This window comes from Oryctolagus cuniculus, chromosome 2 (assembly GCF_964237555.1).
Source record: "Oryctolagus cuniculus chromosome 2, mOryCun1.1, whole genome shotgun sequence".
Classification (NCBI taxonomy): Eukaryota; Metazoa; Chordata; class Mammalia; order Lagomorpha; family Leporidae; genus Oryctolagus; species Oryctolagus cuniculus.
The window spans coordinates 17,382,268-17,403,746 of NC_091433.1; positions in this window are offsets into that span (position 1 = coordinate 17,382,268).

Below are 21,479 nucleotides of genomic sequence, written 5' to 3' on the forward strand. Positions count from 1 at the left end.
GTGTTGTCCAATGTGAAGTAATGCTATAACTAGTACTCAAACAGTATTTTACACTTTGTGTTTCTGTGTGGGTGCAAACTGATGAAATCTTTACTTAATATATACTAAATCAATCTTCTGTATATAAAGATAATTGAAAATGAATCTTGATGTGAATGGAATGGGAGAGGGAGTGGGAGATGGGAGGGGTGCAAGTGGGAGGGAAGTTATGGGGGGGGAGCCATTGTAATCCATAAACTGTACTTTGGAAATTTATATTTACTAAATAAAAGTTAAAAAAAGAAAAAAAAGAAACTCAACAACAATAACACAATCCAATTAATAAATGGGAAAAGGACATGAAATGCATTTTTCAAAGGATTAAATACAAATGGCCAACAGACACATGAGAAGATGCTCAGGGCTACTAGACATCAGTGAAATGCAAATAAAAGCCACAATGAGGTTTCGCCACACTCCAGTTAGAACTATGATACAAAATTGATCCAAAAATTAGAAGTCAGAAATGCTGGTGAGGATGTGGAGGAAAAAAATACCCTAATAAACTGTTGGCAGGAATGTAAACTCAGGGGCTGGCACTGTGGCACAGCAGGTTAAAGCCCTGGTCTGAAGTACTAGCATCCCACATGGGCACTGGTTTGAGTCCCAGCTGCTCCTCTTCCAATACAGCTCTCTGCTATCGCCTGGTATAGCAGTGAAAGATGGCCCAAGTCTTTGGGCCCCTGTACCTATGTGGGGGACCCAGAAGAAGCTGCTGACTCCTGGCTTCAGACTGGCGCAGCTCCGGCCATTGTGGCCATCTGAGGAGTGAACCAGTGGATGGAAGACCTCTCTCTCTCTGTCTCTACCTCTCTCTGTAACTCTTTCAAATAAATTAAATAAATCTTTTTAAATAAATAAGTAGGGATGTAAACTAGTGCAACCATTTTGGAAGACAGTATGGAGAATCCTTAGAAATCTGAAAACACATCTACCATGACAGACACAGCCATTCCTCTCCTGGGACTTTACACAAAGGAAATGACATCAGCATAGAAAGTGTTACCTGTACCCCCATGTTTATAGTAGCTCAATTAATAATAGCTAAGATATGGAATCAACTCAGATGTCTATCACTGATGACTAGGTAAAGAAAATGTGCTATATATACATGATGGAATACTAATCAGCCATAAAAAATATGAAAATCTGTCTTTGGAAACAAAATGGATGCATGTAGAAGCCATTATGGTTAGTGAATTCAGCTAGACCCCCAAAAAGACATACCATAGGGTTTTTTTGATTCACGGTAGATAATGTATACATTTTTAAAAAACAGTATATGAGTGAAATTGATATCTTGTGATTTGACTAGTGTTTATAATCCTTGTGGAACAGTGGTATTTCTACTTTTTCCTTATAGAACTCCATAGTTACAGGAACATTAAGCCTATAATTATAAAGTAAATTGAAAGTATGTTATTGCAAACAAATTTTAAAAAGAAAGAAAAGAGAGGAAAGTATCACTATATTCCTAGAATTGTACCCACGAAATCTGTTCTCTTTACATTAATAAATTTTAAAAAAGGAAAAAATATAGGCACAGGCATTTGGCACAATGGTTAGGATGCTTCTTCGGACTCCTACATCCCACACTGGGTTGCCTTAGTTCCAGCTCTGGTTCTGCTTCTGATTCCAACTTCCTGAGAATGCACAATCTTGAAGTGAGTGTTGATGGCTAAAGTAGTTGGATCAAGTAATTTGGTCCCAGTCAATCATGTGGAAGTCTCTCAGTCTCTCAGTCTCTCAGTCTCTCTCTCTCTCCCCCTCCCTTTTAAGTAAATAATTAATTTTTTTCCTGTTCATGAAAAACTGCAAGAATCATTTTATGACGGACACTTGTTGTGAAAAGATTCTAACTTTTCCAAAACTTGGATCTTCGCTGATCAAAACACCTCACCATTTTGAAGCAGTCTCCCAGAAAGATTATCGCAGAGCCAAACAAGTGATAATAAAAAAAGTTTGCATTATTGGTAAGTTCTTAGAGAGTCCAGTTGTTTTAGTTTACTAGACTCCCTTAATAAAATAGCACAGACCAGGTCACTGAAACAACTTAAAGGTTTTTCTCACACTGCTACAGACTGGAAATTCAAGATTGAGGTGTTGCGATGTTTCTTCTTGGCTTGTAGATGTTATCTTATCCCTGTGTCTTCACACGGTTTGCCCTTTGTATGTGTTGTGTCCTAATCTCCTCTTATTATAAGGATACCAGTCATATTGTATTAGGTAGGATTCGCCTTATTGAACTTGTTTTTAATTTAATGACCTCTATAAAGACTCTGACTCCCAATATATTCCCATTGCAAGGGATTAGGAATTAGGATCTCAACATACAAATTTGTAGGGTTCACAACTGTATCTTGTAATGCTCTGAGACCTATAAATTACCAAATTTCAAAGATCAAAGGACTATTTCTATTAATCATAGTATCCTTGGGGCCAGCATTGGGGTATAGCAGGTCAAGCTGCCTGCAAAGCCAGCATCCCCTATGGGCACCAGTTCCAGATCCAGCTGCCCCACTTCCAATCCAGCTCCCTGCTAATGTGTCTGGGAAAGCAGTAGAGAATGGCCCAAGTTCTTTGGTCCCTGTACCCAGGCAAGAGACCTGGAAGAAACTCCTGGCTTCAGTATATCCCAGCCCTGGCCATTGCAGCCATTTGGGGAGTGAACCAGTGGATGGAAGACTCTCTCTCCCTCTCTCCCTCCCCCACCAGTAACTCTTTCAAATAAAACAAAATAAATATTTTTCAAAAAATCATAGTATCTTCCCCAAAATTGCTGGCATCCTTTGTAACATGCTTCCAACAGTAATGCACCTTAGACAACACCAACCGGATGGAAATATCAGTTTCTGTCAATGTTTGTCAATGGTGGCAGTATCTAAATATATATTCTACCTCAGTGGTTTGTGAAAATACCAATATAAACCCCATTTGCAAACCTTAGATGGAACTGATAACCTTAAAAAGGAGACACTTACTTTTCAGGCAAAACCTTAGCACACACACAAAAACATTCTTGTTATTTTCAACAGAAGTTGTACCTGTCATACTTGCATCATTTTTTTTTCTTTTACCAAGAAATTGGTACACATCACGAGGTTTCTTTGTTTTGTCCTGAAATCACAGACAGCCAACAGTGAGAGAATTATTATCTATTTAAACAGGCAACCCTAAGGGCCTTGAAAGTGGGCTTTTCCACCTAAATGAGATGTTGAGTCATAGCCACTTCAAATGATTTTGGTTAGCAGAGGAGGTTGGGTACAAAGATGTCTTCTGCTCAACTGTTCCCTGGCTTATAAGAGGATTAGTCTTGAAGGGGTTGATTGAAATTTGGGCAGAAATTGCATATTTTTATGAGAAAAGTAAATCATATTCTCAGAACAGTTTGAAGGGGTAGAGTCCACTTACGTGTTGGCTCAGTTGGCAGCTATCCGGCACTTAAGGATGAGATAAATCATTAAATTGGAAGTCCTGCAGTCACCTTTATGGATTCTGTTGCTGGACAACTGTGTATGCCATTGGCTAAGTTGGAAGAGATTAGGGTCAGAAATTGGCAAAAACTTTCCATTGCTTGTGAACACATTTCATTGGGCCAAAGTTAAAAATCATGAAAGTTAGTCAATTTTTCAGAAATCCACAACACTCAAACACCATAAAAGTCTGCCAAAAATAGTTCTGCTGAGATATAAAAGGGATTCGTAATTCTTTTCTTGCAAACATAGGTAGCATCTAGGAACTTCTAGAAGGAAACTGCCACTGGTTTGAGGACAAGGAAAATGAAATCATGAATTCAACCCCAAAAGAATGAATCTCAGAAATAGCATTTCATGAGACAAAATATTCTATCACCAAGAGGATAATGAGGATGGATACTTCCTTCACTCTTAGATCTTTGTAAGTCAGGGTTTTCTGTACTTACTTCTATAAAATAAAAATCAAAACCAAACAGATATCAAAGGTTGCCTGCAAACTGCTAGTTCAACAGCATTGTACAATATCATCAAAACCAGACTAGATAAAGCTGATATTAGTACAGTTTAGATCTCTTGCAACTTTTCCCTTGGAAAATTGTCATAATTTTTCCAAGGACAAATGAGTGACATAATTATAATATTTCATTTTTATTTTTATACATGTTAATTATAATTTTGTAAAATTTATTTCTTTGAAAGGCAGAGTAACAGAGAGACAGAGAGGGAAAGAGAAAGAGAGAGGGAAATACCGAGGGGAGAGAGGGGGGGTGGGGGAGGGAGAGATTTATCTGCTGGTTCACTCCCCAAATCGCCACAATGGCCAGGGCTGGGTCAGACCAAAGCCAAGAGCCAGGAGTTTCTTCCACATATCCTATGTGGGTGCAGAGACCCAAACACTTGGGTTGTTTTCTACTGCTTTCTCAGACACATTAGCAGGGATCTGGATCAGAAGTGGAGCAACCGAGACTCAAACTGACGCCCATTTGATATGCTTGCATTGCAGACAGTAGCTTTATCAGCTATGCCATAATGCTGGCCCCATCAACTATAATTTTTAAGAAGGATAATTCATGTTATTCATCACAATTTGTTATTTTCATTGCACAGTTAGCTTTGATTTAGGAAGAACTAGACCATAATCAAAATGGTGAATGTGTCCATCTGGACTTCAAAGTCATATGGGCCAATGGCTGCTGTCTCTTCTATTCCCCTTTTAGACTGTTGATTTTAGTTTTTCTACCACTGTGTCAGCATTGTATATTGGCTATGTCAGGGGCAGAATACGTACTGCCTGAGTTCAATAGGTTTTCCAAATTAAGGGGAATTGTGGCCAAAGAACCAAACTCAGGGATCCTTATTGATACCTGGGCTTTAGATTTATGGCCCAGTAGACAAAACCTTGCGAGGGTGTCAGGAGGGAGAGAACATATTTTACAAGTGGAAGGATTCCAACAATTTGTGACCAAAGGGCAGAATAGGAGAATAGGGTACATTGGTTGACCTTCCCTGGGAGAGTGACTGTGTTCTCTTCAGAGACCCTAGGGGCAGCCAGCTACCACTGAATCTGCACATAAAGGCCAGAGCAGATATTCTGCATGACAGCACAGCCAAGCCCCCAGTCAACAGCCAGCAACAATTATGGTTATGTGAGCCATCTTACAAGTCCAGTGTTGTTAAACATCCTGATGCCTAGCACTTGATTGCAACTGCTATAGAACTCCAAGGAAAAAAATGGATTAGCTGAGCCCTCCCCACACTTCTGATTTTCAGAAAATCATGAATGAAATAAAGTGATTATTTTAAGCCAAGTAGCTTCTGAGCAATTTAAAACAAAATGTTAGTAACATGAACAGCAAGTAACAGAAACTGACTCTAGCTAATTTTAAAAAGAAGATACACTTACAGAAACTGTCAATGTGGCCCACAGTGTCAAACGGGCAGAAGTCTGGGCACATGCTTGGATATAGTTATTAGAAACTACTCACAAGTTTCATCTGACACCTTCCCCTGGAATGGAGAATTTAAAAATAAGAATTTCTTCCCTCATTGTTGCCTCCCTCAACTCAGAGTTTAAAGTCTGGTTGGTCTAGATTTTGGCCACTGCCAGCAATTTGGACAGTGAAAGAGACAGTACTTTCATTTGCAGTCATGATGCCATCATAATGCTGGATGGCAGTCATGGAAGAGCAGTGCCAGACAGCAATAAGCATTTAGTCCATGCGCATCTAGGATCTATTCAAGGTCGGTGGGGAACACGGTTAATCCTAGCTGATCTTACACATCCAGGGCCAGCTGGTTGTTGCCTGATGTGCAGTAGACTCAGCTTTACATGCCACTGCTTCGTGTGTTTTTCACCTTCCATCCATTACCCCAGCCATGTCTTGTGGTGAAAACAACCAAAAAGAGAAGAGGAAATTCTCAGGAACTAACACATCTTCACAACTGCTTAATTCTAAAGGGCAAACAGAATCAAGGAGTGGAGAAAACACAGTTCCTTGATTCTCCAGCGTCAGAGTAATTGTTAAGACACACAGCAAAGGACAAGGATACAGGGAGGGGTGAATAAGCTGAGGCTCTCAACACAGTTTCCCACCCTCACCAAGGACACACACCGGGAAGAGCAGAAAGTTACCAAGTGGGAACCAACGTGCTAAAAAGGAGATATAAGTTAATTCTGGGGGCCAGTGTTGTGGCGCAGTGGGCTAAGCCTTCAGTGTTGGCATTCCATATGGGCACCAGTTCAAGTCCTGGCTGCTCCTTCTACAATCTGGCTCTCTGCTATGGCCTGGAAAAGCAGTAGAAGATGACCCAAGTGTCTGGGCCCCTGCACCTGTGTGGGAGGCTGGAAGTAGCTGGTGGCTCCTGGCTTTGGATCAGCCCAGCTCCGGCTGATGCAGCTTTTGGGGAGTGAACCAGCAGATGGAAGACCTTTCTACCTGTCTGTCCTTCTGTCTGTAACTCTATCCCTAAATTAATAAATTTTAAAAACCCTTATAAAATAAAATAAAAAGTTGACTCTGAGAAAACATTTATAACAATGTATTTTGCATATGTGTAAGTGTATTTCATAATATAATATTTTTAGAAGGGGTTGATGCTTTCCTCAGATTCTCAAATCAATTCCAGACTTAGAAAATTGCCTTTCACCAGTTCTCTCTTGCTGCTGGCTCAGTATCAGAACTCTGGTGCATGAAGACTGGCACCTTGGCCATGCTTGCTCACAGAGCATGGCAACCATACAAACAGTGTTCAGGCCCCAGGCCCACTTTCCAGTTCATAGGTGAATACAAGATATTGGTGAAAGCAAGCTACACTGAGAAATCTAGCTGCAAAGAAGTCTAGGAAACACAGGTTTCTTCTTGCACCTTCCCAACCTCTGCATTAGACTCTGGCACACCACAGTCACCATGGTGATTATCCAGGTTGTTGCAGGGAAGGAAAACCACAATCTCGTCCTTGAGCTGCAAGTTGTGGAAGCTTCAAAGACAAGCCTGGGGCACAATTTCTGGGGGCGAGGCTTGCTTTCTGGTAGATACCACAAAGCAATCTTGAGAAAGAGTCAGAACACATAGGAAGGTCCCCCTCCAACTCTGAGCACCACGGAGTATATTTAACCTCACTATACTGCTAATACTCTCCTCAAAGATGTTGGTGAAAAATTGATGAGATGATAGATATGAAGGCCATCACTGAATTGACAAAGCTATTGCAATCCATTAAGGCCCACTTTGAACTTAAAAGGGCAGGGTGTGCCCTGCTCTCTGTCATTGCCACACATGATGTCTGGCCCAGGACTAGATGCAAATCCATTGTCAAACAGTGTACCAGCAAAGAGGCATGATCACCATCTGAGTGACAATGCGTGGGTATCTGGAGACTGAGGAAGGGGAGGAAGGAAAGGAGAAAGAAATTCTTGCATAGAGATCATAGTAGAGGAGACATCCAGTTTACTACTATAGAGAACCAGAGTTTATCTTGATTAGAGTAACATTTCTAAGCATTCAGTGGTCATGACACTGCAGCTTTCGAAGGAAACAGAGTATCATTGGTTTCCAAGATAAAATCATGGGATTGCTATTGTGGCAATGTATGGGCCAGCCCTGGTTGTTGCAAACATTCGAGTTAACTAGCAAGCGGAAGATCTTTGTCTATCTGCCTATCTATCCAACTATCTAGCTCTCCTCTCTGTCATTCTGTCTTTCAAATAAATGAGTAAATTTTTTCTTTAATAAAAAAAAAGATTCAATTGTTATTCAATACCTTAGGCCCCTTATTCTGTGTCTATGCATTCACTGGTTTTGTAAATTTCTGAATCTTATTTTCATAAATGATAAGCAGGGTGCCTTCAGAATGATCGGAACAGGCATGTTGTCAGTGGGCTCTTTGCTGCTGTGAAAGTTATTATTTATCTACATATGAAAGGTATCAGAGAATCCTAGGAGAGGCAAGGCAATTTTGTTCTTGCTATGCTTATTTCTAGAATCAGACAATGTGTCAAAAACAGGGCAGGGAATCCAATGAAGCAAGTGTTTTCCGAACCCTAGAACTCCTCCGAGTCCTGTACGGACGTTGCCCTCATCAACATTCCTGGGGTAGAGCAACACATTCATGATTACCCCTGCCCTGCGTCTGCTGTAAACCTTGAAGCTCCTGAGCCACTCCATGGGGCTGCTGAGCTGACGTGCACAGAAGTCAAACATGCAAATGCAAAGCACTTAGGAAGTCAAGAGATTTTTAAGACTGCAACAGGTAGAACTTCAATCATTGAAATAATCTGCTGATTGAAATTATAGGACATAAATATTTTTAAAATATAAGTCTGAAGCTATGTAAAAATAGCTCTTTTACAAATTTTTAAAAATAAGTCAGCCTTGAGAATATCAGTGACATAAAAGACTATAAAAGAAAAAAATTAGTATGTAAAAAAATATATTCAAGAATTAAAAACTTCTAAAATTTATTCTTGAAGAGAGTCCAACGCTCATCCTACAAATGTCTTTTTAAAATAGCAACATTCTCTAGCAGTATCTTTGAAAGTATTCTTCACAATAACTTTTATGAAAATTTTTACTTTGCATAAGCTGATAAAGGCTCACATCTGATAGATAAAATACCTCTAGAGAAAGAAAATCAAATTATATGCATTATAAACTTCAGACTTGCAGACGGCAAAATCAAATTTGGCTTGTCTACAAAAATTACCAATCATGGAGTTGAATTTAGAATAACCAAAATTTTGACTTTAGTGTCTCCTTAAAAGAAAAAGCCATCCAACAGTTATTCACAAGAAATGATTTCGCAAAATATGACTGTCAAGCTCCAAATAACAGGCCCTGTATTGACTGGATCCAATAATCTTCTTTCCTATGATGCTTACAGAGAAAATAAGATTGCTTGCATTTTCCAATGTAGGTACTATTTTAGATGTAAATGCAATGACTCTAAATTAGATACAAGCAAGGAAGTTGGCTTATCATAGTTCAAACAAAAACTGGTGATGGGAAAACAAATGTTGGTTTCAGTCTGAACTTCCAACCACGGTCCAGGATATTAGAAAAAAAATAGCTCTACCTGAGAATGAGTGCTATTAAATAATGATTGCTTCATGTCTATTTTATTTTTTTAAATTTATAATTTCATATGATTTTCCTATTCTCTTCCCCTTAAAAAATTCCATCCCTAATCTCATCATTTGCCACTTTTCTCCTCCTAGAATGCTTATGAATAGAGTATGTTTTTCCTAGGACTCCCCCTTAATTTCTGTTACATTGTTTAAAGACTCCACCATTATTAAATTACATTACCAAGCTTCCAAATCAAATGAAGCTTTCAATACAGTCTGTTCTCCAAGACCTGACTCCACATAATCTCTTCCTTTCCTTTGATTTGTGAGGCAGAAATTCGCCAACATCATTCCCCCTTTCCACCCAACACCTCTATGAGGAGGGCTTGTGCCCATTTGCCTGCATATCTATCCCCATTCGTCACTATTCTCTGATTTGCAGGGCTGGTAGTCCCTAGGAACTGTGTTTTGAGGTTCCCTTGATGCCTGCCTTCATATGGGAAGCACAGAAAAAGACTGAAGAGCAGGAAGGAGAGAAAGAACAGTGGACTCCTCCCTCTCTCTCTTTGCTTTAAGCAGAGTCTCCACTTGGGCAGCATCTGTTCTCGGGCCCCAGCTCCAGCACCTGGTTCTAACTGGGAAGACTCACGCGGTTCCTACACTTCTGAAGGTGGCCCCAGCTCTCCTCTTAGACTCTCCAACTGGAGAGCTGATGGCTGCTTCCCAGGGTGCAGATCTTGAGGTTCTCTCACCTTCTAGTGGTTCTTTCTAACACTGTAAAACTACCTGTGGTAGAATCTTCTTCACTAATTATTTGTCATGGGTACTGCTGGCAGGCAGAATCCTGGCTGCTTAAGAAAGCCAAGTTGATGATTATTTCTTCATGAAACGCCTCTACCAGCATTATTAAACTACACGGTATTAACATTTTCCATATCTCTTCTTACGGTGCAAGAACCATTGCAATCATCCGCAAACCCCTAAGAAATTCAGGTCAGTGAGGGTGCCACTTTCAGAAATCTCAGAAAATCCACTGCTGAAGTTCTGAATTTCCCTCTTGGCAACACTGGTACAGAGATTGGCTTAGGTAATCATGCTCTCCAAAAGCATCTTGCTCTGCAATATATAGAATCTAATCCTCTTAATATTACATAAAGTGACTTGCAAAAGTAGTTCCAAGCTTCCCTCTCATGTCTATTTTGGAAGACTACTATCCTTAGATTCCTCCTGTGTCTCAGGAGTCTTCAAAAAGTACATGGAAAATGCATATCATGGAAAAACTATGCATGAATTTCAATATTTTTGTGGCATAATAAGTTTATCTTTTAATTTCATTTTTTCCATCAATTTTTCCAAGTTGCCTTGTATAGCAGTTCAGAAAGAACCCTCAAATTAGAATGATAAGCAACGTGAGGATGTCACTGGTAGGAAATTTTTGATCTATTCCTCTTTTAAAAAGGATTTATGTGATTTTATTTGAAAGATGGAATCGGGGCCAGCGCTGTGGCTCACTTAGTTAATCCTCCACCTGTAGTGCTGGCATCCCATATGGGTGCTGGGCTCTAGTCCCGGTTGCTCCTCTTCCAGTCCAGCTCTCTATTGTGGCCTGGGAGGGCAGCAGAGGATGGCCCAAGTTCTTGGGACCCTGCACCCACATGGGAGACCAGGAGGAAGCACCTGGCTCCTGGCTTCGGATCAGTGCAGCGCCGGCCGTAGCAGTCATTTGTGGGGGAAACCAATGGAAGGAAGACCTTTCTATCTCTCTCTCTCACTGTCTAACTCCATCTGTCAAATAAAAGAAAGAAAGAAAGAAAATAGAATCACAGAGAGAGAAGGAAACAGAGAGAGAGAGAGGATCTTCCATCTACTGGGTCACTCCCCAAACGGCTGCAACAGCTGCAGCTGAACCCATCTGAAGCCAGAAACCAGGAGCTTCATCTAGGTCTCCCATGTGGGTGGCAGGGCCCCAAGCACTTTGGCTGTTTTCCACCACTTTGCTAGGCACATTAGCAGGGAGCTGGATCGGCAGTGAAGCAACACCCATATGGGATGCCAGTGCCACAGGTGGCAGCTTTACCTGCTGTGCCACAGTGTCAGGCCCTGGTTTATTCGTTCTGTAAATCTGTTTCTTCTAGAGCTTCTCTGTTGAAGTCAACAGACATTCAATTACTTTCTCAGGTCCTAATTCCTGGACTGTCACAACTACTGCTAATCTATTAGCAAGTCCTAGCACAATATTTCACTACCCCAGTGTGCTGCAAGTCACCATCATCTCCCACCTGGACCCTTGCATTAGACAAACTAATGTCTGTTTCTCTTCTGGCACAGTTATCCTGTATTCTCAACACAGTAGCTATATTATATAATATTATATTATATATTATTATTCTGCCTCAAACCACCAAGTTGCTCTCAATGTACACAGAGAAAACTCAGAGTGTTTATTATAGAGTCCACGGTACCCTACATAATCTGGTGTTCTCTTCTCCTTTCTGCCCCGGTCTCCTACCAGCCTCTCTCTTTCTACTTCCCTCGCAGTCACATAGGGTCCTTTACTTATTCTCAAATGAGCAAGCAAGCTCCTGTCCCCTACACTCATCACAAGCACAATATCTAAATCAGTCAAAGGATATAGACACAAAACTGATTATTCTTTAGAACATAAAAGTTAGGGGGGGGGGGAAGATTTCCAATGTCCTTGACAGCTCACTCTTCAGCCGTGGACAAGCTCAAAGCTCTCTAAAAGGGGGCCCTGGCGTTTCCAAATTTCTGTCTAAGCTTTGCCTCCGTTCCTGTGGTCAGGGGTCTGGTGCTCCATCGTGGCCTCTCAAAGTTTTACCAATTCCTCAGCTTTTACCACTCAGCCAGCTGGACCATGGCTCGCTCTCTGTCCTGTCCATCTTTATACCAGCTCAGCCCCCACAATACGGCCTTTTATACTCTACAATTGCATTGTGAGGGCAGGACACACTCCATGTCTTGTCTAATTCCAGCCCCACAACCAACCAACCTCAAAAGATAGTCAAGGCCACTTTTTGAAGAGAGGTAAGAATAACACAGACTCTGCTGTTGAATATATAAGTTGAAAGGAAGACAAAATAATATCAATGCAATCCTAAATTGTGCCTGGCTTGTAGGATTATTTTTGCGGAATAGCTAAGGAGGCGATTCATGGAGACATAGAATTACATGTCCTCAATCCATGTTGTTAAAGAACTTTAGAAATCATTCCCCAAAGTCATTGGAGTAAAGAAACATTTTGAACCTTCAAGCAGACAGAAAAATTTGAGAAAAAAGGAAAATTGTAATAACAGAAGTATTTGTTCATGCAAGACACAGGAACATGGAGGAAATGAAAAGGATATTCCCTGTTAAGTAAAATATGATTCATAGAAAAGAGATACACAGAAGATCAGACGAAGCTCTGCTTTTATCATGTTCTCTTCCCAATGACTATCAGCAAGAAGGCCATAACAGGGATGTGAACCCACCAGGATTCATGATTCATCCATTCTCTCCGTCCCCCTCCCCCTGTTCCCCTCCTCCTCTCTATCCTCCTTCCCCTCCATCCCCCTCCCCCATCTCCCTTTTCCTTTCCCTCCCCGCTCCCCTTACCTCACCTCTCCCTCTTCCCCTCTCCCTCCCCCTCCCCTCTCCCTCTCTATCCTTTTCCCTCTGACTCTTCCTGAAAGAAGCTATAATGATTCTTGCTGAATTGGGAACATGGTATAAAGTCTGGTTTCTTTCTGTGTTCAAGGCAGAAAGACCTACAGTTCTGAGATGGAGCAAGTAACACAATCTTGGAGGCGAGAGCAGAGCTGGGTTTTGTCATAGGTGCACATTGACCCAGCTGGGCCCCTCAGTCCCTCCAACTGTTCCAGAGTCAAGGTAAACCCACAACACACTGTCTCTCCGAGGAGAAAGTTAAAGGGGTCAGAAAAGGAAAACAGAGGTCGAGAGCTCAGTCCACTACTTTCTAAATAGAAGCCTGAATAGACTTTCCATGTTTAGCATAAGCAGGTGTGGAGAGGAAGGGGTGGGGGGTTTGATAGAGGGAGAGACTGAAGAAATGAAAGAGAAAAAATGAAGGGAGGTTGAGAATGAAGCACACATTAAGGATTTAGAAGACCTACATTTTGGGGGGTGCATGGGACATTTAGAAGTCTATGGGCCCTTTTTCAGAATAGTAATTTCAAATGCATAAAATGACATTCACAAGCTCACAAATGAAACCAATTTCAGTGCAATTATCAAAATAGTAAATTAAAAATTTGTGGTGCAGGAATAGACAGGCTTCCTTATTATCCCAATAAACAACAATACACAATGGTGGATGTGGTAACTATCATACTTTCAAAGTAATGAGGAGCATAAATGGTATCACAAGATATCAACAACAGTTAAAATGTGATGTGAAAATATCCGGTTTCTTCTTGACAAGGTCACAGGCACGGTAATTACTACTGGAGGATGGTGCCTAAATTCATAATTGAAACATCTACTATACTTGCATTAGAGATTAATGGAATTAAGATGCAAGTTTTCCATCCAAGTTCACAGAACCTCAGAATTATATTTATAAATCCAAACTCCTGTTAAATTCACACACACACACACACACAGTAAATTTCTTACACTGAGATCACCTGAAGAAAATGCAAATGGAAAATTTTGCTCAAAGAGCCTTCTTTATGCTGTTTTATCTATAAAATGCCTGATATTTGAGTCTATAGTCTTTAAAAGAAAAGTATACCGTTTTGTACTTGAAGGAGGACTCAGTTCTCTTTCTTTGGGGGTTGTTACCATAAGGTAAAGTCACAGGTTTTATTATACAACATTTTTTTGTTGCTTTGGTTGGTTTTTGCTTTTTATTTCTGTTTGCTTTTTTGCTGTATCCTATCAAATGGAAAGAAGACACCTGTGTTTGGTTGGGCCTGGAATATACTAAATGAGTTCTCAAGACTTCTTAGTTCTCTTCCCTCTACACTCTTGAACACCCCTGCAAGAGAAAACATTCTAAAATAAACCTATACCCCTATTCACAGGAAATGAAGCCACAAGACCTGATTGAAACAGGTTCATCTTTAGGACGTAAATAAAGAAACCACAAGTTTTTTTTTGTTTGTTTGTTTGTTTGTTTTTTTTAAGCAATCTCTGTACTCGATGTTTCACTGCTAAATGCTGACATTTTATTTTTTTTTTTTTGGAAACGTGAATTTTTTAGTAGGGTTCATCTTTTACAGAACAGAAAAGCATGGTTTTTTTTAATTTTTAATATGGATTACTTATATCCAAAGAGATCTTAAAAATGCTGACAAAAGAATCTTGAAACACTTAACTCCTAAGGCTGAACTAGTTCCAGCATTCATTAAAATAATGGTAGGAGGAGATGGTCTGAGAGGACAGTTTCTTCCATCTGGAATTATGAATCAGCCGCTTAAAGTTAGCAACGGGGATAAGTTCAGGGGCTTAAGGAAAACTCAAATTTGGCAAGGGAATTTCCTTGAGGCAAGAGACAGTAGCCTAGAGTATATTTAGTGGATTTATGAAAAGTTACATTATTGCGGTCTGGGGAATGATTTTAAAGCATAGAAAAATATGAAATCAATTTTGTTATATTTTGGCTTCAGGTTCTTTTTCAATTCTCTGTACTATCACTTAAGAAATACATGCTCTCCTTTTCTTGGAAACATGTCTCTTCTCTTTCCAAATATTTATTCTTTGTTCAAATTTAAATTCATTCTTCCAAATATTTATCCAGTCAAACATTGTGCTATGGACTTGGAATATAAAATTGGAACAGGAGATAGCATTTCCCATTAGTGGATTGACCAGGGCAGAAACATACATGAAAAGTCATGTGACAGAGCAGGATAGCACTGCTACAGTGATACTGAGCACACAGTCCGGAGCACTGGCCTGTGAGAGCATCAGCCTATAGTTGAGACAGCAAAGAAAGTCTTCTGATAGAGGAGATACTGAAGATGAAATATAACTGACTAAAATTCCCCGGCACAGAGACTGGATGGGAAAGGGCCCCAGCGAAGCCAGAGAGACGGCCACTGTGGCCTGGGGGGTCTGTGATGAATTCAGGGGAGCTACTTCTCAGCGGCTACCAGGTCATGACAATGGGTCTGCTGAGCTGGGGAGGACCTGGGCACTGGGGCCAGGGGCACCGAGCTGAGTTCTCCCAGAAAACACGGCGCATGAAACAGTTCAACCCCCGACCTCGTGGAGGGCAGGCTGCAGAGGCAGTCCTTCCAAAAGATGTACCGCTGATGACAAACTTCAGAAAAGAATTAGGACATTCCTTCCAAGTCAGTGCACCAAACAGTGCAGTACTAAAATGGGATCCTATGCTGTCCTGGGTAGCTATTAGAGCTTGTGCTGTAGTTTCTGAGGGAGGTGGGTTCCAATTCTGACTTTCACATAGCATCTCTGTGGCCTTAGGAAATTTATTTAGTGGCTCCTACACCCTCACCTTCTTCACCTATAAAATCAGGATGGTGCTAACGTTGCCAGCCTCGGAAGTAACCTGTAAGAAACACTTAGCACCATGTCTGGCAGAGAATAAAACATTTTTATGGCTGTGTTTCTATGTTCCCTCTTCAGAAACTGCAAATCACTCAAGGAAAAGTAGAGATCAAGAAGGTTATGTCACAGGCTAATATCTTAAGTATGATTCTTGATGATCATGTTTTTGAAGCTGTCAATGAAGAAAACACAGACATCTCAATTCTCTCTCTCGTACACACATATAAACCCCAAAACAAAGTCCTGAGTAGCAAAACAAGAAAACCCACTTCATTGTGAACTAGTTTAATAACGTTTATTTGTGTAAATTTTTCACACATTTATGTTAACATTTTGTTAGATATCTTTCTCAGTATTTTCATTTAGATCTTTCAAATATTTAGTAGCTTACATTCATCAAGATCACTTTAGCTTGTTATTTAATTGGCATAAATTTTTTTTCCTCTTTTTACATGAAACACATCCAAGAAAAAGATTTGCCTAGAGCAACTGCATTACTGGAAAATATTCATTAAAACGTTTATGTAGTTCTGTGATTTTCTTTATAATTTGCACACTGTTCAATAGTTCTCCAATTTCAGAGCAGTAAACCTCTAAAACCCATTCGCTACCTCTGCTTCTCACAAGTGAGCTATGTTTGTCCATAGCTGGGAGGTCTGTTGTAATGCATAACCCAGTTTTACATCCAGATGAGTTGAATTCACACATGTATATGAATTCAACACACACACACACACATACACACACACAGTGTTGTCCCTAAGCTGACTTCTTAAGGATACTTGCATCCCTTCCTCATTCCATACTGTCCACTCAGCTCAGGCTACCAATAGACTTGTAAGCATCTTTGCAAACTCCTTTGACCAAAGTGTGGGGAAATTAGGTTACAACCAGATGAAGTACCTGCCTGAGGACATACAACCTCTGGAACCATCAGGACATGTTCTCTCCGTGGTATAAGGTTGGATCACCCATACCCTTTCCCTATCAATAATGCAAAACACATTTTAATCTTCCTTCTCTTTGTTTATATCACTTCTTATAAACAGACATTGAAGTGTAGGTCTGTTTCTTCTGGGATCAAAAAGACAGTTTTCACTGGGTTGGAAAAAATCTGGGTGCTTAATGGAATAGCCGTGACCTGTCGTAATGACCAACACTGTGGTCAAAGCTTCAGGAGGGCTTGAGAGGCCAGGCTCCACAACCTGCTGTCTAACTCCAGGACCTTCACTGCCTTATTCCCCTCAGAGTGAACCTATTTTCCTGATAGGAATACTGTGAGGTTTTAGTACAATTTGTACACAAAACGCTTATCACAAGGACTGACATGAGCATCATTAACTGAACCTCATGAACAATTACCGGTTGCAGTAGTGATTGAGGTGTTATTACTAACAGCAGTAGTGCCGGAGCAGTTGTAGTGGTAGCAGAATGGTAACAGAAGAAACAGACACTGTCATAATACAATCATCTCTCCATGTTTCAGAACCCTCGTGGACACCAAAACCTGAAAACTCTCGTCTCTTATGTAACTGGTATGGTATTTGCATATAAGCTATGTGCATCCTCCTGTATACTTTTCAAAGTTTTTTTTTTTTTTATTAATTTTGTTTATTTGAAAGACAAAGAGAAATTTCCTATCTCCTGCTTTACTCCCCAAATACCCACAAGAGTTAGAGCTGGGACAGACTGCTGTCAGCAACTAGGAACTCAATCCAAGTCGGACACATAGGTGGAACAGATTCAAGTACTTGGCCCATCACCTGCTGCCTCCCAGAGAGTAGATTAGCAGGAAGCTGGAATAGAGAGCAGAGCTGGGACTTGAAGCTGGCACTCAGTTATGACATCTAGATTACTTATAATATATAATGTAAGTAGTGTGTAAATACTTACTACACTATATTATTTCAGGAATAACAAAAAGAAAAATATTTATACAGGAGCCAGCGCTGTGGTGCAGCGGGTTAACACCCTGGGCTGAAGTGCCAGCATCCCATATGGGCGCTAGTTTTAGTCCCAGCTACTCCACTTCCAATCCAGCTCTCTGCTATGGCCTGGGAAAGCAGTAGAAGATGCCCAAGTCCTTGGGCCCCTGCACCCGAATGGGAGACTGGGAAGAAGCTCCTGGCTCCTGGCTTTGGATCGACGCAGCTCAGGCTGTTGCGACCAACTAGGGAGTGAACCATCGGATGGAAGACCTCTCTCCCTTTCGATCTGCCTCTCCTCTCTCTGTGTTAACTCTGACTTTCAAATAAATAAATAAACCTTAAAAAAAGAAAAATATGTATACAATCAATACAGATGCAAGCACTATACATTCAACTAATTTTGATCCACAGTTGGCGGAGTCTGTGAATGTAGAACTCACAGATGCAGAGGATCAACCGTAAAATGTCATGTAGTACTTAAGGATGAGGATACAGTCTGAGACATGCATCATTGGATGATTTCATCATCATCATGTGAACACCAAAGTGAGCTCACACAAACTAAAATGGCCACAACATCAGTGGGTGATATGATCTTAGGAGACCACTGTTGTACATGTGGTTTGTTGTTGACCAAAGTATCACTGCACTGTATAGACTGTAGTAGTAGTAGTAGCAGCAGCAGCAGCAGCAGCAGCAGCAGCAACAGCAGTAGTGAGAGTCTTAGCATAATACTGTTACTATATTGGTGGGTACAGTGTCATTAATATTATCATTAAGAACATTAACTCCTTGGGCTGGCACTGTGGCATAGCAGATGATATCTGCATTCCATATAGGCACCTGTTCGAGTCCCAGCTGATCCAGGTCTGATCCAACTCCCTGCTAATGTGCCTGGGAAAGCAGTAGAAGATGGCGCAAGTGCTTGAGCCCCTGCATCCAGGTGGGAGACCCAGAAGAAGCTCCTGGCTCCTGGCTTCAGATTGGCCCAGCTCCAGCCATTGCAGTCATTTGGGGAGTGAACTAGTAGATGGAAGATCCCTCTCTCTGTCACTCTGCCTTTCAAATAAATAAATAAATCTTAAAAAAAAAAATTAACTGCTTACTCAATTGAATGTTACTCACTGTCTCTGAGTCAGTGTCATTCCTCCTAAGTCTCCCATCTTCTCCCTTCCTCCCCCAACCATGCCTTCAGTCCAGTCCATCCTATAGTACAGGTGAGTCAAAAATCACATTTTCTCCATCAAAAGCACACCCAGCTTCACCTTATTTGTCAGGGGCATGTCCAGATAGCACAGAGTGGAGTCGGTGGAAGGCAACTGAACACCTGAGGGCTTCCAATTACACGAAGGCCTTGCTAGGAAAGGGAAGTGCCTGACTTGAGAAAGAAAAGAGATCAGCAATCCCCACACAGAGAGAGCCTCTGCCCCCAGGCGCCTGTTTCAAGGAGTGTTTTCTCTCACAGCAAGCAAGCAAGGCGATTCCTCCACCTCATCTGATGGCAGGGATGATTCCATGCTGGCCACTCTGCTAGCTGCTCCCCTACAGCCTGCTCTGCTCTGGTCTCCCCCTGTCCATCATCTTTTTTGCTCTACCTTCTTTGTGACTCTTCCCCTGCCCTACATGTTCAGGCTCTAGAGTTTTATTCTCAATTTACTCTTGTCTCATATCCCTCCGAATCAATATCATCTATTCCAGTGTTAAATTCCGATTACAGAATCTCAATCTTTAACCTCAAATTTCGTTCATGTAAGCAAATATTACTACTAGGTCCACCTTGGGCACTTATGATCTGGAGTAGATGATCATCATCAATGAAGTACAGCACGGTTCCTACACATGCACATAGCCGAAGCTATAAACATGTACAGAAAATGATCTTCAAGCAATGAACTCCATGTCATATACATGGATCTTTCAGCTACAGATATTCATAATAGATAACACACTTAAATGCCTACTGTTCAGAACACTGCCTCCAGAGCCAGACTGCTCTTCCACTATCCTAAAGACTACAAGCAAACCTTTGAAGTTTTCTGTGCCGCAGTTTTCTCTTTAATAAATGGTGACAACAAATACAGTTTTTTCCCATAAAATTGTTGTGAATATTAAACAAGTGAGTATCTCTATATATAATCCTTACAATAATCTCTACTATCTATTATGCATGTAACCACTGTTACTACCTTTAAATTCTCTACCCACACCTTCCCCACCCAACTACTATATTTTAGGAGGAGGCGATCTTTGATCCAGGTCTTTAGTTTATCCTTCAGTAACTATGCCAGAAATAAGTCTCACTGTAGATGTTCAGTAATATTTAATGACTGAATAACAACTAAGAGAACCAGGGGAGGCTGACAGAGAATAGGCAGAAGTGGAGAAGAAGAACAGGACCTACGGATACAGCAAAAGCAGTACTACTGGTAAGTTCAGAGCAATCAGCACCTACATGGAGAACAGAAAGACCACACTAAATAACGTACTGCTACACCTCAAGGAACTGGAAAAACAAGAACAAATCAAATTCACAGTTAACAGAAGAAAAGAAATAATAAAACTCAGAGCACAAATAAAAATGTGACAGAGACTAAAAGAAAACAAAAATCGCTGAAATGAAGAGTTGGATCCTTGAAAAGATAAACAAAATTGATACACCCATAACTAGAAAAAAGAGAGAAGATTCAAATACAGAAAGTCTTACATGCATATGAATACATTACAATGGACAACACAGAAATACAAAGGATTATTAGAAATTACTAAAAACAACTCTATGGTAACAAATTCAATAACCTAGAAGAAATGGACAAATTCTTGGACACATACACCAAGATTGAATCACAAAGAAGTAGAATATCCTATACCAATGATGAGTGCAACATTGAATCAGTAGTAAAAGGTCTCCCATCAAAGAAATCCCAGGACCAGATATCTTCATTGCTGAATTTTACCATCTATCATTTAATGAATTAATAACAACCCTTAAATTATTTCAAGAAATACAACATCTTTATTTTTATTCTTTTCCTCAAGGATAGAAACAATTGCTAAGTAAATTTTTGAAATGCTTAAATATTTAAAAGTATATTTCATTTTCCAAAACACCTTGTGTCTAGGTTAAATTTATACTCACAAACACATATATAATTCTTATTTTTCATCAGAGATTTGAGGCAAAAAAAGGCCCTGATAACCTCAACTCTCTCTCCCATCACTGTTTGTGTTTCTACATCATAACAATATTTGAAAGGCTCTTTTTCAAATATCTACAAATTTCTCTATTATGTAAGTTATATGAGAAAGAGAAGTTAATGGTTTATTTACCATTGGATCTTTAACTTCTGGTATAGTTATAGCACATAGCTCTCAACACACAGTTATCAAATGAATCACTTCAGAGTTTATGCAAGAAAGAAAGAAAACAAGCTCTACATATGTGAAACACTAATTCCATATAGGATGCTTTCTTTCTGTGCTTCTCACACTATCTGCTCCTAGTGTTCAGAATTCATATATGGAGAATCAATGCTCAATGGGTATGCTTGATTTGTCAGTAACTACTCAAGTCAAGAAATGGCTAAGCAAGTGAATTTTCATTAAGAGGTGGTGCATTCTCATAAATTATTTCTTGGGTTGCAAATGTGCAACCTCTATGGAGTGAAATAGGGGAACATTTATCAAAATGGCTGGTATATTTACCAGGATCCCCAATTCTGTAAATACACACCAAATATACACAAGCCAAAATGAAAACAGCAGTCACAGGCCCCATGACAGGCTGTTTATAATAAAAGATGAAAAGCAACCCAAGTGTCCAACTAAATAGAACAGGCTGAATAAATTTACTGTGAATCAATTATGGAATGTTGTATAGCCATAAAAAGTAATGAGAAATATTTCTATACAGTGCCATGGGATAACTACCAGGAAATTTTA